Genomic DNA, 13,844 nt, shown 5'->3' on the forward strand with positions numbered 1-13,844 from the left:
GTTAGGCAGAATCCTGTGCAGTGCCCTTAGGGACCACAGGTGGCAACACAAGTTTTACCTTTGGTACAAGCCTGTACTACTATTTTAAAGTGGTAGCTTTAGCCGAGCAGCCAGGCTTATCTCAAGAGTATATGAGCAGTAGCAGAGATGACACAAAGGGACCACAATTACTGTGACTCAAGCAAACACTGACTCAAGGTTTCAGGTAAAAAAAATATAAGGACATTTATTTTTAAACCATTTGTTATTAACACAACACTTCTATTACTTTAAAACCCACATGTAAAATATACTACAACTAACCAATTCACTTTGTACAGTATTATTCGAGGTAAGTACCCTGTGTTTGAATGGACCGGTGTTATGAAACAGAACACGTTACCGTGAATACAATTGCGATCACTTTTTGACAGTTCGGTCTACTAGATAAACGCGTATCCGCGGCAAGAAATGCTACCGGGGTAAAAACACACTTAGCACCCGAGATACCAAGAGAGAGTTGGGGGCAAAAATCACAGGCAATATGTTGGTTAGGCAGACAGAATCGAAGAACACACAGACAAGAATTCAAGAGTCAAGGGGGCCGGAGCCTGTTGTCGAGGATCACACAGTCAGACAGTTTGAGATTCAACGTTGCCCAGAGTACTTTGATATTGTCAATGTTCGGAAGCAAAAGTTATAAGAAGGAGGGAAAACTAAGGACAAGCCTTAGGTAGAGAAATAGGGATTTCACCCAAAATTCCTCAAACAGGACACAGTACCTTTCACAAAGAACGAAGCTGGTGCCACGGCAGTTGTTCCTGTTGGTTTCCCGCAGACCCACGCTTTCCTGTAGCTTCAGCACGAAGAAGAACAATGAGGGGGTCCGCACCACACAGGGATGAGGCCGGCAGCAGCGACAATTAATAAAAGGTGCGCTCCTTAAAAACAGGAGAGGTTCTTCAGGTGGCTATCCGGACCACTACAGCAGTGTGCAGTGATTTCGAACACGAAGGCGACCTCTGGCTGAAGAAGATGAGCTGGTTATCCTCACCAGGCTCAAGGGAAGAAGACTCCGGACTGGATCTCCTCTTAGTCGTTGAAGGGTAGATAGCTCAGGACTGCAGCAGGGCTTCACCGGTGTTAGGGAGAATTCTCTGTTAAGGCTAATTTCCCAAACCTAGTGAGTCCCCCAGCAGCTTTTGTTGGGGTTTATTTTTTTTCTCCTGCTAAGAGTGAGACTCTTTTTCTCCCACTCTTAGACATGATTTGGGATATCCTTTGACTTTATAATGTGTTTTATGGGCTATGGGGTCTTTTACTCCATAGGGTTTCATGTATTTTTGGTAAGTGTTTTACACAGCACCCTCAGTGCAGTAACACAGGGGTGTCATAGTGGCCCCCAAACATAGACTCCATACCGTGGGACTGACTACTGTCTCCCAGGGCATGTAAAGTCACCATTGACTTTACTAGTCTTAAATTGTGAACAGAACCAGTACAAACCATCATATTGCGGAAGTACTGGTAGGGGTAATTAGATTGCCCCTGGGTCTGTTTTTCGAGGGGGCACTGTGCAGCCCCCCCTCGTCGAGTTTCTGGCTGGTGGCAGTGGTTACCACGTGAAATATTCCACCGGAATATTTCCTATGGGATTTTCCCATTCATTTTAAACGCACTACTTTTTTTGGTGCAATGTTAAAGATACTGCCGGGTTATTTATTTAATATTTATTCCCCGGTTGGGTCTTTTTGCCAGGACTCGGTTTTAAAATGGCGTTTGTGTTCGCCTCTGTAACTCCAACCCAAGTCGAGCCCTTTGTTCCACATTTTGGCGGGCTTCTGCACAGAAGCCTCCAAAAGTGGTGCCACTCTGTCTGGGTCTACAGGTTGTGTGGGAGGGGGGTTTAGGCACCCTGGACTGAGTTGCTCAAGTCGCACTCTTGTGTGATTGGCCCAGTGGTGAGCCGCCCGGCTCACAATTTAGCATGTTTGAGTGACAGCTAGGACTGATGAATGGGGGTTTTCTGCATAAAAGCACGGCTTTGGGGACTGGAACTTCAGAAGTCGCCACAGGACCAAAGAATCCGAAGAGGGAGAAGCTGAGCCGACCTACAACGATGACACCACCGGTGGAGCCCTGCTGAACCGTCTCACCACTTCCCAACGACAGAGAAGATCTTCATCCCGGAGAGTCTTCTTCCTCTGAACTGGTGGGGATAACCAGTTCGCCCTCTTTTCGCCTTCCTGGATCGTCTCGTGGTCGAATCGCCTGTGCCAAGGACACCGGTGGCCGGATAGCCACGCTTCACCACTACCGCAAATAAAAGGGTAGTACCTTTTAACAGGGAAACTCCGCGGCTGGATTCTTCCCTGGCAGTGCAACGACCTCCAGCTTTCCTCCACGTCGAGATCTTCTCTTCCCCTGGACGAAGCACCGACTTGCATCCGCTGCCATGAACAACTGCCCCTGCTGGAGCTTTCTCACCATTTCAGGTACTGTGTCCCGCCTGGTCTCCCTTGGAACAGACTGATCAAGGTGTCCCGTAAATCCTTGACTCTCTATCCTGGGGTGACTTGGGACCTGCTAACTAACTTTTTCTGAACTTTTCCAACCCTTTTTGAACTATCTGCAAAGACGTTTTAAAGTATCATTCAACTGTGTGATCTTGGACACATTCCGCCTTGCTCTCTCCAAGAGTGGGCCTGGCCTATGACTTTCTTGCTCCTCAGTAGACTCTGCCTTTTCTGACTTGCTCTGGTTCTCTTGTTGGTATTGTGTATTTTCCTAATTCTGCCTTTTTCCCTCCCTTTTTAACTAACTTATTGGAGTGCCATCTTAGGTTAAGCGCTCACCCCTGTCTGCAAATAAGTGGTGTTTTAACTAAGACTTGTTCAATAAGTAATCAGGGATGTATATATATTGATAGTGACTGTGTTTGAACTTGCTTGCCATATTAGTGTTAGTGTATCTTCACAAGTGTGTTTTAAATAAATATATACTTTGATACCAAAGCTCTGGTCAGTGTTTGCTTGTTCTACTGTATCTCTGTACCTATTTTGTATACTCTATATACTGTCTAACTCTTCTTGAGAGACGTCTGGCTGCTCAGCCACAGCTACCAGGTAAATCTGGGTGGTACAGACTGCTACCAATTGGGTTTACTGCCAACAACTGCATCCTAAGCCTTTTGCAATGGTCCCTAAGGGAACTGCACAGGTTTCTGCCTAACAACCGGTACGGGGTAGTTGCAGCAGTCAACCTCTCCTCCACTTCTCTTCGGTTCTTTATACTTCCAGTGGCGACTCTCTGAATTCCAGCCCAAGAGACCTGCCTTTTATGCGCAAAACCCCCATTCACACAGCATGGCTGTCAATCACCCAGCAGGGGGGTTGTCCAGCCCGGACAACCACCTTGCCCAATCATGTCAAAGTGCGACTTGGGTTTCCTAGGATACCCTGTGCAGGGGGTGACTACACCCCTCCCTCACATTCAGCCCACCTAGACACCCAGGCACCTTGAGGAAGGTTTGTAGGTAGAAGCCCGCCAAAAGACAGTGAACAAAGAAGGCAAACCTAGTTTGCCACGGAAAGTAAAACTCAAGAAGGAGTTTAACAAAAAGAAATGGCGAATAAACCGCACCGAAGCCAAACGAAAAAGGATTTGGTCAAGCGGGTTTAAGTCCGAGGCTAACACAATAGCCTACAATATTACCAAGCTTATATAAGATAACCGCGGTAGAAATTTAGGGTAGATACCACTGCCATCAGCCACTAAATGTTAAAAGAGCAAAACAATGCTCTAGGAGGTACAGATAAAAAGAGTTAAGAGTTAACCCTTCCAGCACTCCATGTAAGATGGTGTGTACTGGATCTGTGGTTACATTTGACTAAGTAAAGTTAATGGTAACTTTACCTTTTTCTGGGGGACGGTAGTCGCTTCAGAAATGGAGTCGGGGGGAGTCTGAACTCAACCCTGTGCCACTGCACAGAAGGTGCTGTGTCTGACACACAAAGAAGGGGGCTACTGAAGTGGTGTACTCCAGAGCTCACAATCACAAAAACAGGTCAAAACACATAGCAAAACACAAGTAAGAGTGGGGAACAGCTCACACTCTTACCAAGTGGAAAGAAACAACTCCAGAGATCCAGCAAAGCTGCTGAGGGACTCACTAGGTAAGGGAAATTAGCCATGAAATGAGAATTCTCCCTAACACCTCTTTTTCAACTAACTCGACGACGATGAGGAATGGTGGGAGCCACTCCTCGATCTTAATCTTTGAACCTTCTTCCTCCAAGGAAAGGCACCTCTCGGCTCGTTGGACGAAGGTTTGTTCAACGGGTTAGATGGAGATTTTTTGGGGTTTCTACCTACTGCCAATTTCCCTTTTCGCAAGGCTTTTCCAGTCATTGATTGGCACTTGGAGCAGATTGAGGTCTTATGCTCCAGCCCGAGACACCACAGACAAACTTGGTGTGGGTCGGTTAACGACATCTTAGAATTACAATCTCAACACTTCTTGAACTCGGTGTTCGGGGTAGTCGGTGTCGATGAAGAAGACATTATCGTGAAGAACAAAGGAGGCGTGACATAATTTTCTCGAAGCGTTAGCTTATGCAGAAGAACTGAACTGAAACCAACTGGCGCTGCACGTGCTATATATGCCTTCGATGACATCATCTTCGAGATGGAGGCCCTCGAGGGACACAGTCAATGGCATCGATGCACAGGGACCTCTGCCGGAAAAAAATATTCCGAAGCAGCTGAAGCTGGATATCGAATATCAAAGATGAGGAATACGTGGGAGGACACAATCCATTTGAAAGTGCTTGTGTTGTAAAAGGGAGCGTGGGTAGAGTTCCTAAATATCCTACTGTGTAGGATCGGGGTAATGGTGTTATAAGGAAGGGGATATCGCGTCTCAACATACAGTGTCCCACTCCCACAAGACCTCTCACCCATGTGATCCTACCGCATTGGCCCACCTCCAAGAACTGGATCCAAAGCAGAAAAAGAAATTCTGAAGCAGCTGAAGCTGGATATCGAATTTCAAAGATGAGGAATACGTAGGAGGACACAATCCATTCGGAAGTGTTTGTGTTGTAAAAGGGGGCGGGGTAGAGTTCCTAAATATCCTACCGGGTAGGATGGGTAAAGTTGTTACAAGGAAGGGGATACTGCATCTCACCATCCTGTGTTCCACTCCCACAAGACCCCTCACCCAGGGGATGCTCCCGCATTGGCCCACCCCAAGAAACTGGATCCAAAAGTGATGGCCGTATCCTGGCAACCTGGATGACAGATCCCCGGGGACTAGTGGGTGGGACACCTTCTGGTTTCTCACACCTCCAAGCGCACCATTATCACCCTACAAACACTGTTTGCTTCCATTTACTTTACATACTCCATTCAAAAAACATTGGCACATCCTTATTTGGAGACAATAGGTTGAGAGGTTTGAAAAGGTTACTATTTCGACATTTAAAAATGAAAGATCCAAAACCACAAACCTTGACACATCGATCCAAAATCACACCAATGCATCCCATGAATATACTACACAACACAAACCCAAAACAAGACAGAGCTACTGGCTGTAATGCTTACTTTCTTTTTTTCATATTGAAATAGAACTAGCTTACTTCAGCCAGTCCTTAGAAAAAAAGAAAATCAAAATTGAAACAAAAAAAAAAATCAATCTAGCGGCTACAAACGATTTATTTTTTAATGCACTGAATAACTGAAGATCCTAATACAAACCACATGGTTTCGGCAGATTGCACCTTTGCGATAATCATAAAGCATTTTGGTATTCATTTTCAATAATGAGATACAATATTAGACACAGCATTTAATTGAGAGCAACCTGCTTGAGCCCCCCCCCTTTTTGCTAGATCTAGAAGTGAAACCTCCTCTTTAATAGTGTCATTCAATGAGTTAAAAGTTTCTACAATAAACATTTTACCAATGCTATTTGATAGACACGTCATTAGATGATCAATCCTTTACTCATGATGGTCTTAGATAAAGAAACTTCATTATCTGGAGACTACCTAATACGTCAACCCATGTTACTGGACACAAAGCTCTGCTCATCAGAGTTCTGCTTGATGGACGACTGCTTCAACCTCAGATGTAGAGATAATGGTGCAGAGTCACTTTCTACTCGATCAACCACTTTCCACTAATCACAAAACTGATTAATACAAATTTAATAGCAGAACTACTCCTGGAGGGAAAGTTAACAACTAAGCCATTTGGTGATTCAAAAGACAACCATTTATATCAGCCTGTGACACCCTGACCTAGTGACCTTGAAATTTCAATATCTGTACAGGCCCAGGCACAGCATAACACAGTACTTCCGGTCCCTTATATTCTCAGCTGTCAGCTTACCTGTTTTTCGATGTTTCGCAAGAGCAAAGTGGGGCTGCTTGGTGACATTTCAAAATCGTGCGAGGGATCTTCTACACCAGAGGGTGACTGAAAGTTCCAGACTGTGTTGCTTAATGTGGTCGATGGCTCCGGCGGCTGCTTCAAAAGATCTTTTGGAAGAGGGAATTCTTCTAGAATCACCGTCCCCTAAACAAGAGCAATTAGAAGCTGGAGGTTACAAACCCATGGAACCCACTTTAACCATTCAGGTTAAACACCAGTCAACAACTGCCATACCTCCATCAACAGAACAAGAAAGAGACAACAGGCCTCATTATGAGTATGCCGGTCCGGTAACAACGGTGCCGGTAAGCTACCGGCACCGTTGTTACCGGACCGGCATACTCTGAGTTCTGCGAGCAGGTGCCTTTCAGCCTGCCAGGTTTGACCTGGCAGGCGAAACGGCACCCGCTCGCAGACCTTGACGGTAGCACCGACACCATTCATGAATGATGCCGATGCTACCATCCTCCACATTCCCATTGAGTTCAATGGGACTCGAATGGGAACGGGAGTTATTTTTTCCAGCGCCAGGCAATGGGGAATTACTGGGACCGCCGGGGATGTGATGTCCCGATAAGTCCCCATTGCGGGGCGCCGGAAAAAAAAATACTTCAGTGGCAGCCGTGCCGTTTTTTACCGGCACGGCTACCGCCGGACTCATAATGAGGCCCAATGCGTTTGCTCATAATATTGTGCAGAGGAAATATATTTTTCTTTTAGAACTTCAAGGCAGCAGTAATACATTTGTATTGCTCTGAAATGAATACATACTGCATGCCTTTCACACCATCAAAAGTGACAGTTTGTACCCATGCGGCAACAGTCCTTCGTTTCAAGGCACCCAAGAATGGCCGACCTACTGACTGATGTGAATTGTCACTATATTCAATTCTGACTAATGTGGTGTCTGCATTAGCCATACCTTTGCAATGGTGTTTGGCGTAAAAAAAATGCCCCACATTCCTCATCAGTGAGATAACATTTCTGTACCAAGATTTGCATATCTCTAGTTTCAGTTACACATTAATGCAAACCTTTACACTGCCTCAAAAGTTTCCTCACACAGCAACCTTTGTAATTGTAATTGTTTATTTATAGAGTGCTTGTACACAGGTGAAGTGCTTCAAAGCGCTTCAAGGCCGGAAGGGAACAGGGGTATACAGAGTCATTCTTAGGCCTTGAAATTTCCAAATAATCTTGCAAAAATGACTAGCAAACTTGGCCTGACGGCCTTACTACAAGTGCAGTTGTAAGAAAAAATGAGGAGCGAATGGGAGGAGAGGGAGAAGAACTAACAGTCCTTAAGCTACCAAACTCGGTCAATGACGTTTCAAATAGTGCAGTGCGTGACATATGGTAAGGCGATAAGGGGGCGGGGGGATAGGAGAAGAACATACAGAAATAAAAACGACCATCCTAGGTCTGGGAGGCCAGGCCCAGTACATTCTAGATAACGTGAGTGCCAGACATGGAGTGAAAGGGGGTGGAGGGAAGGAACACATGCACCCCAATCAAAGGCCCTGGGTTAGTGCCGAGAGATTACCATTCTCAAGGAATGAGTAAAGAAGTGCAGGATTGGTGGGTGGAGTGCAGAGGCCTGGGGGCAAGTGTGAGGACTGGCGGGGGAGCCTATGACCTGTGTGGCTCTGGAGGTGCAGCAGGCGACAAGTCAGCAAACAGAGCTGAGTTAGGGAGAGAGGCAGGAGGGCATATAGAGGGGATTAACAAGGGAGAGGGAGAGAAAAGGAGGACGAGCAGAGGAAGGTCTTGAGGAGTTTCTGGACACTAAGGTGATCAGGCTCAAAAAGAAAGAGAGAGGCAGGATGGGTGTTCCAGAGGAAAGCACCTGCAGAGGAAAGAGATTACACCCAAATTTCTGTTTTGAAAATCGGCTCACCCGGAGAGAGTTGGAGGGGGAAAAGCAGAGGGCTCTAGAAGGAGAGTATTTAGGGAGCGAGAGCTGTAGATCGTGCAGGCTCTGGCCATAGAAAGCCTTGTGGACTACGCAGAGGATCTTGAACTTGATCCTTGCAGCCAAAGGGAGCCAGTGGTGGGATTTCAGTGCCCGAGATGCAGTCCCTGGGCTCGAGGCCAAGAATAAGTTTTGCGGTTCTGTTCTGGATGAGTTGTAGAGGTCGGGGAGTGGAAGTAGGAAGATTGAGAAAGAGACTGTTGCAATAGTCCAGCCTAGAAAGAACCAGGGCTCTGGAGACAGTAAGCCTCTGGGGGAAGGTGAGAAGAACAAGTTGCTTACCAACTGTAACGTTCTTTCGATTGGATGTTCATCCCACGTATTCCTCATCTTAGATATTCGTATCTTCAGCTTTGCTGCTTCAAAGAAAAAACATTCCATGGGGGGCGCTGTGCTCGAGGTTGCGGCGTCGATGTCCCTCGAGGGCTAGCGTCGACGTCATCCGCAGCATAAAGGGCTTGAGCCACGCCTTTTGGCTTCATTTCTGTTTTTTCGATATACCCAGCAGAGTAGTTGACCAGGTGTTCTTTAGACCTCAAGCTCTCAAGGAATTCGGAGTGTAATTGACGTAAACTCTACGGTGGGGTAGGTTGGGAGGGTCGATGAGGAATATGTGGGAAGAACATCCAATCGAAAGAATGTTCCAGTTGGTAAGTAACTTGTTCTTCGAATGGATTCTGTCCTCCCACGTATTCCTCATCTTAGATAGATTCCCAAAGCAGGAAAATGTTTGGAGGAGGGAGTACTAGATAATACTAATCATGGACCGTATGAAAAACGTCCTTAGCAAACAGGCTTCCTTGTGATGATGTGGAATCTAGAGAATAGTGTTTCACAAAAGTGTGCATAGACGACCAGGTGGCCGCTGCACAAATATCTTGCACTGGGACACCCCTCTGGAGAGCCACCGAAGTTGCTATGCCCCTAGTTGAGTGAGCCCTTAGCCCATCTGGAGGCTCTTTTCCAGCCAATCTGTAGCATTCAGTAATTGCCAAAATTATATTTTATTTATTTTATTGGATAATGTCCGTTTCGTTACTGTTAGGCCCAATTTATGGCCAGTATAGCCAACAAAAAGTTGGTCACTTTGCCGAAATGTTGCCAATCTAGTGATATAAAAACTCAGAGTCCCTTTGGGGTCCAGTCTGTGTAGTCTTTCTTCCTCCTTACTTACATGAGGAGGTGGATAAAAAGAAGGCAGAGTGGGGGGCGTGGCTAACCGCCAAGTAGAGCGCGCCCTGATCCCTCGAAAGGCAAGAACGCTCTATCCCCACTGATGACGCAGCCCGTCGATGGGGGAAGAAGATCCTGGGCTGCCGACCTGTGCTGGGCCTGGAGGAGGGGGCTGAACAGCTGCACTCATCGATTGGGAGGACCGACCCTGACGCCCCTGCCGGACTGCGCCCTATTCGCGGCACGCGACTGGGCTGAGGTGTGCCCTGGATTGTCACGAGGGCCCCCGGCGTGAGCGGTGGCCGACCAGTGCCGCAGAGGTAGGCGGGCGCGGCGGAGGACCAGCCCGGACATCCACATTGGCGGCTGGGTGCGTGGGGCCCGTGGCCACGCATTACTCTACCCCCCTGCGCCTGACTTCACCGCTGGTAGCAACGCAAGAACTTGGGCTTGCCTCCCCGAGGCGCTGAGACCCCGGCTGTCTTTTTCCCCCCGCCTGCATGAACCTTCATCGGGGGGAGGTGTGGGCGAAAACACCTGGCCCCTGCCTGCAGACTGATGCTCCGGCGGACCGTGAGGCCCACTCTTAGGGCCCCCACCACTCCACAGCCGACAACAGGGGGGGCCGTCCGGCGCACAGCACGCCCGCTGGAACTGAGACACCCTTTGCTTCCTGAAATTGGCCTGCCGCCCCACAGCTTCATATCATTGCCCTGTCGGCCCTGCGGCGGTAACGAGAGTCTCCCCTCCGCAGCTGCTGCTAGCGGCCTCCCGATTGCGCCCCCGGCATTCTCGGTGCGGTGAGGCCCTGCGTTGACGATATGTCCGGCAGGGGCGGCAGGCCCATGCAGCAGCGCCAGACCACGATGGAAACCTTCGCAGCCTGCGAATCCCCAAATTCCGAGGGCACAAACAAGGCGGCCTCGGACGCTCAATCTAACCCCACGGCAGTTGCGGCTATAGAGCCTAGTAACACCCAGATACTCGAAGCCATCAAGCTTTTCCAGGCAACGATAGAAAACAAAATCGACGCCTTTGCCACAGACCTGGGCCTCCTGCATCAAGATGTCTGTTCCCCCTGGCCGGCAGGACAGAGGCGCTTGAAACACAAATCCGGTAAAACACTGAATCCAAAACTCACCTCCTTCGAGACGTCGATGAGCTTCAGCAAAGGGTCAAGAACTTGGAGGACAGAGCCGAGGAGGTGGAAGGGAGGGCTCGCCGGAACAATATACGTCTCCAGGGGCTGCCAGAGGATTCCGAAGGCTCCGACCCCACTTACTACATAGAGAACTTCCTGCTACACGAGGTGGGAGCTGGCAAACTCTCCCAGGGCTTCACCATTGAGAGGGCCCACAGATCCCTGGCTAAGAAACCACCGCCGGGTGCCCCACCCAGGCCGGTGATAGCAGAAGTTCTCAACTACAGGGATCGTGAAGTTATTCTGGCCTTTTCCCGAGCTGGCGGCCAAATCCAACGGGACTCTGCTAAAATCGCCATATACCCCGATTACACCTTTCAGGTCCAAATGAACAGAGCGCAGTTCATACACACGAAGGCCAGATTGAAAGCCGCCGGGCTGCGTTATATGCTCCTGTATCCTTCTAAGCTTAAAGTGCTGCATAACAATAAGGTGCACTTGTTCGACACTTCGGCTCAGGCCAGGGACTGGATGGACGGTTTACAGATCCCTGATACTGAGGAAAGGAAGCGGAGACCGAGATAATGATCCTCCTGTCATCCTGGTGGGAACTATACTTTTGTTTGAACATCTACACAGCTGAATGGCTCCTCCTTGCGGAGACCCGGAGTCCAAGTTCACTCCACCCCCTGATTGTTTCTTCCTTTTGGGTATATATACCCGCCCGTAGGGCACCTGGAGACCAATGCACGGTCCGACGGAGCAGAAACGGGACAGTCATAACGAGGGTAACCTCGCTGGGCCAGTTCTATGTTTGGGGATTTCACAGTTAAGGGGGGGTGGGAATAGGGGAGTTTTTGCACAAGTTGGGGACATACACTGGGACATATCGAGACCACGGGAACAATTAACATGCAACGCAGCACTATCAAGACCTCGAGCTCCACCTGTTACATACAATAAACCACACTACGCCTATGGCTGACACAATAAGGGTCGTTACTTGGAACGTCAGAGGCCTGAACAGCTTCGTTAAACAACGGCGTGTCTAAATCTACCTGAAAAGATGCAAGGTCGGAATCGCCATGCTGCAAGAAACTCACTTAACTGCCAAGAAACTGGAAGCCCTGGCCAAAACTTGGTGTGGTACCCTAATAGGTTCGGCTTACTCCTCCTACGCCAGAGGGGTTCTGATTTGGATTGCCCCCACTGTTCCTTTCAAACTCACTTGCACTAAAACAGACAACGAAGGTAGGATGGTGGTGGTGTGCGGCTCCATCGAGGGCAAAGAGGTATGCCTGGTCAGCACTTACGGACCCAACCATGACGCGACTGCCTTCTTCCATTCCCTTTATATGCGACTCAGCCCGTATGTGGACAGAATTATGATATGGGGGGGTGACCAAAACTGTATGCTTGACCCTCTACTAGACAGATCAGATAACAAACACGATCGACCCTCCCCTCCAGCCAAAATACTTTCCAAACTAATCCAACAGTTGCAACTCAGTTACCTATGGAGGGTCCAGCACCCTGAGCAACGTGAGTATTCCTTCTACTCCCCACCTCACGCCGTACACACCAGGCTGGACTTCAGTTTTCTCAGCCTAACACAACAGTCCATATTTGTTGATGCGTGCTACCTGCCTAGGGTGCTGTCTGATCACTCTCCCCTACTGGTAACCTGGGAGGTGTTCCCGCCTAAACCCCCTATATCCACATGGAGGCTGAGGGCGGAGGCCCCACTTGACTCTGTATTCAATGAACGCATAAAAGATAGTACTGAGGAATATTGGCAAAATAACTTGCATAGCGTTAGATACTTGAGCACAACTTGGGAAGCATACATACAAGGTGGTCATGAGGGGCGAGATGATTGCAGCAGTTGGGGGAGCTCAGAGATTCATTACATCCTCGCTTGAGCACGCAGAGAGGGACCTGAGTATGCTCGAAGGCAGGGCTGACCCATCCCCTGACCAATTACAAAAAATGGCAAAACTTAGACAAACCTGCCTAACTCATTGGGAATCCCTCGGTAAACTGAGTTACGCCAAGCACACAGAGAGAATCCATGCTCTGGGAGACCAGCCGGGGAAACTCTTAGCTTGGCTCTATAAAAGGGAGACCCCCAGGCCACCTATCTGCCACATACTCACACCTGACGGCACCGCCGTGCATACCCAACAAGAAATCAATTCGGTCTTTACCGACTTTTACTGTAGCCTGTACTCCGAAGCCCCACCCCCCTCTGACACCAGGATCGAAGACACCCTTGACGTCATTGACCTACCTAAATTAGACTCACAATTGGCTGAGACCCTTGACGAGCCCGTCACCCCCGATGAGGTCAAGGTGGTAATTAGATCGCTATCAGCTGGGAAAACCCCGGGTTCGGATGGGCTCCCGGGCAAATTTTACAAGACCTATGAGGAAACACTCGCCCCAATATTGGCCCAGGTCTTTAATGAGGCCTTCGAGCGTGGTACCCTCCCGGACTCCATGAGTAAGGCCGTGATTATCCCCTTACTTAAACCGGGGAGGGACGGGGCAGATTGTGATTCACACAGGCCCCTCTCTATGCTTAATGTAGACTGCAAGATCCTTACTGCCCTGCTTGCGAATAGACTGCGCAGAGTTATCCCTCTGTTGATCCATCAAGACCAAACTGGATACGTCCTGGGGCGCTCCATCACCCAGAACCTGCGCAGGTTACATCATGTCATTTATAGCACTGAGGGAAGGCTGCAGAAACTTGCAGTGGCGTCACTAGATGCCAACAAAGCTTTTGATTCTGTGAGGTAGGACTGGTTGTATGCCACCATGGCCAAAATGGGAATAGGCCCTGTATTCCTAAAGTGGACCCAGCTGGTTTATGCTAACCCCACTGCGAGAGTATGCACCAACAAAACCTATTCCGCTAAATGGTCCCTACACAGGGGAACCCGCCAGGGGTGCCCTCTGTCCCCCATGTTATACATTCTTGCCGCGGAAACAGTGGCGGCCTACATGAGACACGAATATGGGAAGGGAGGCATTAAGATAGACGGGGTGACCCACCTCATCTCTATGTACGCTGACGACACCCTTTTGTACCTTCAAGACCCTGAACACCACCTACCCTCGATCTTGGAAACCCTGCAC

The sequence above is a fragment of the Ambystoma mexicanum genome, chromosome 9 (genome assembly GCF_040938575.1).
Source record: "Ambystoma mexicanum isolate Mex_15411 chromosome 9, UKY_AmexF1_1, whole genome shotgun sequence".
Taxonomy (NCBI): Eukaryota; Metazoa; Chordata; class Amphibia; order Caudata; family Ambystomatidae; genus Ambystoma; species Ambystoma mexicanum.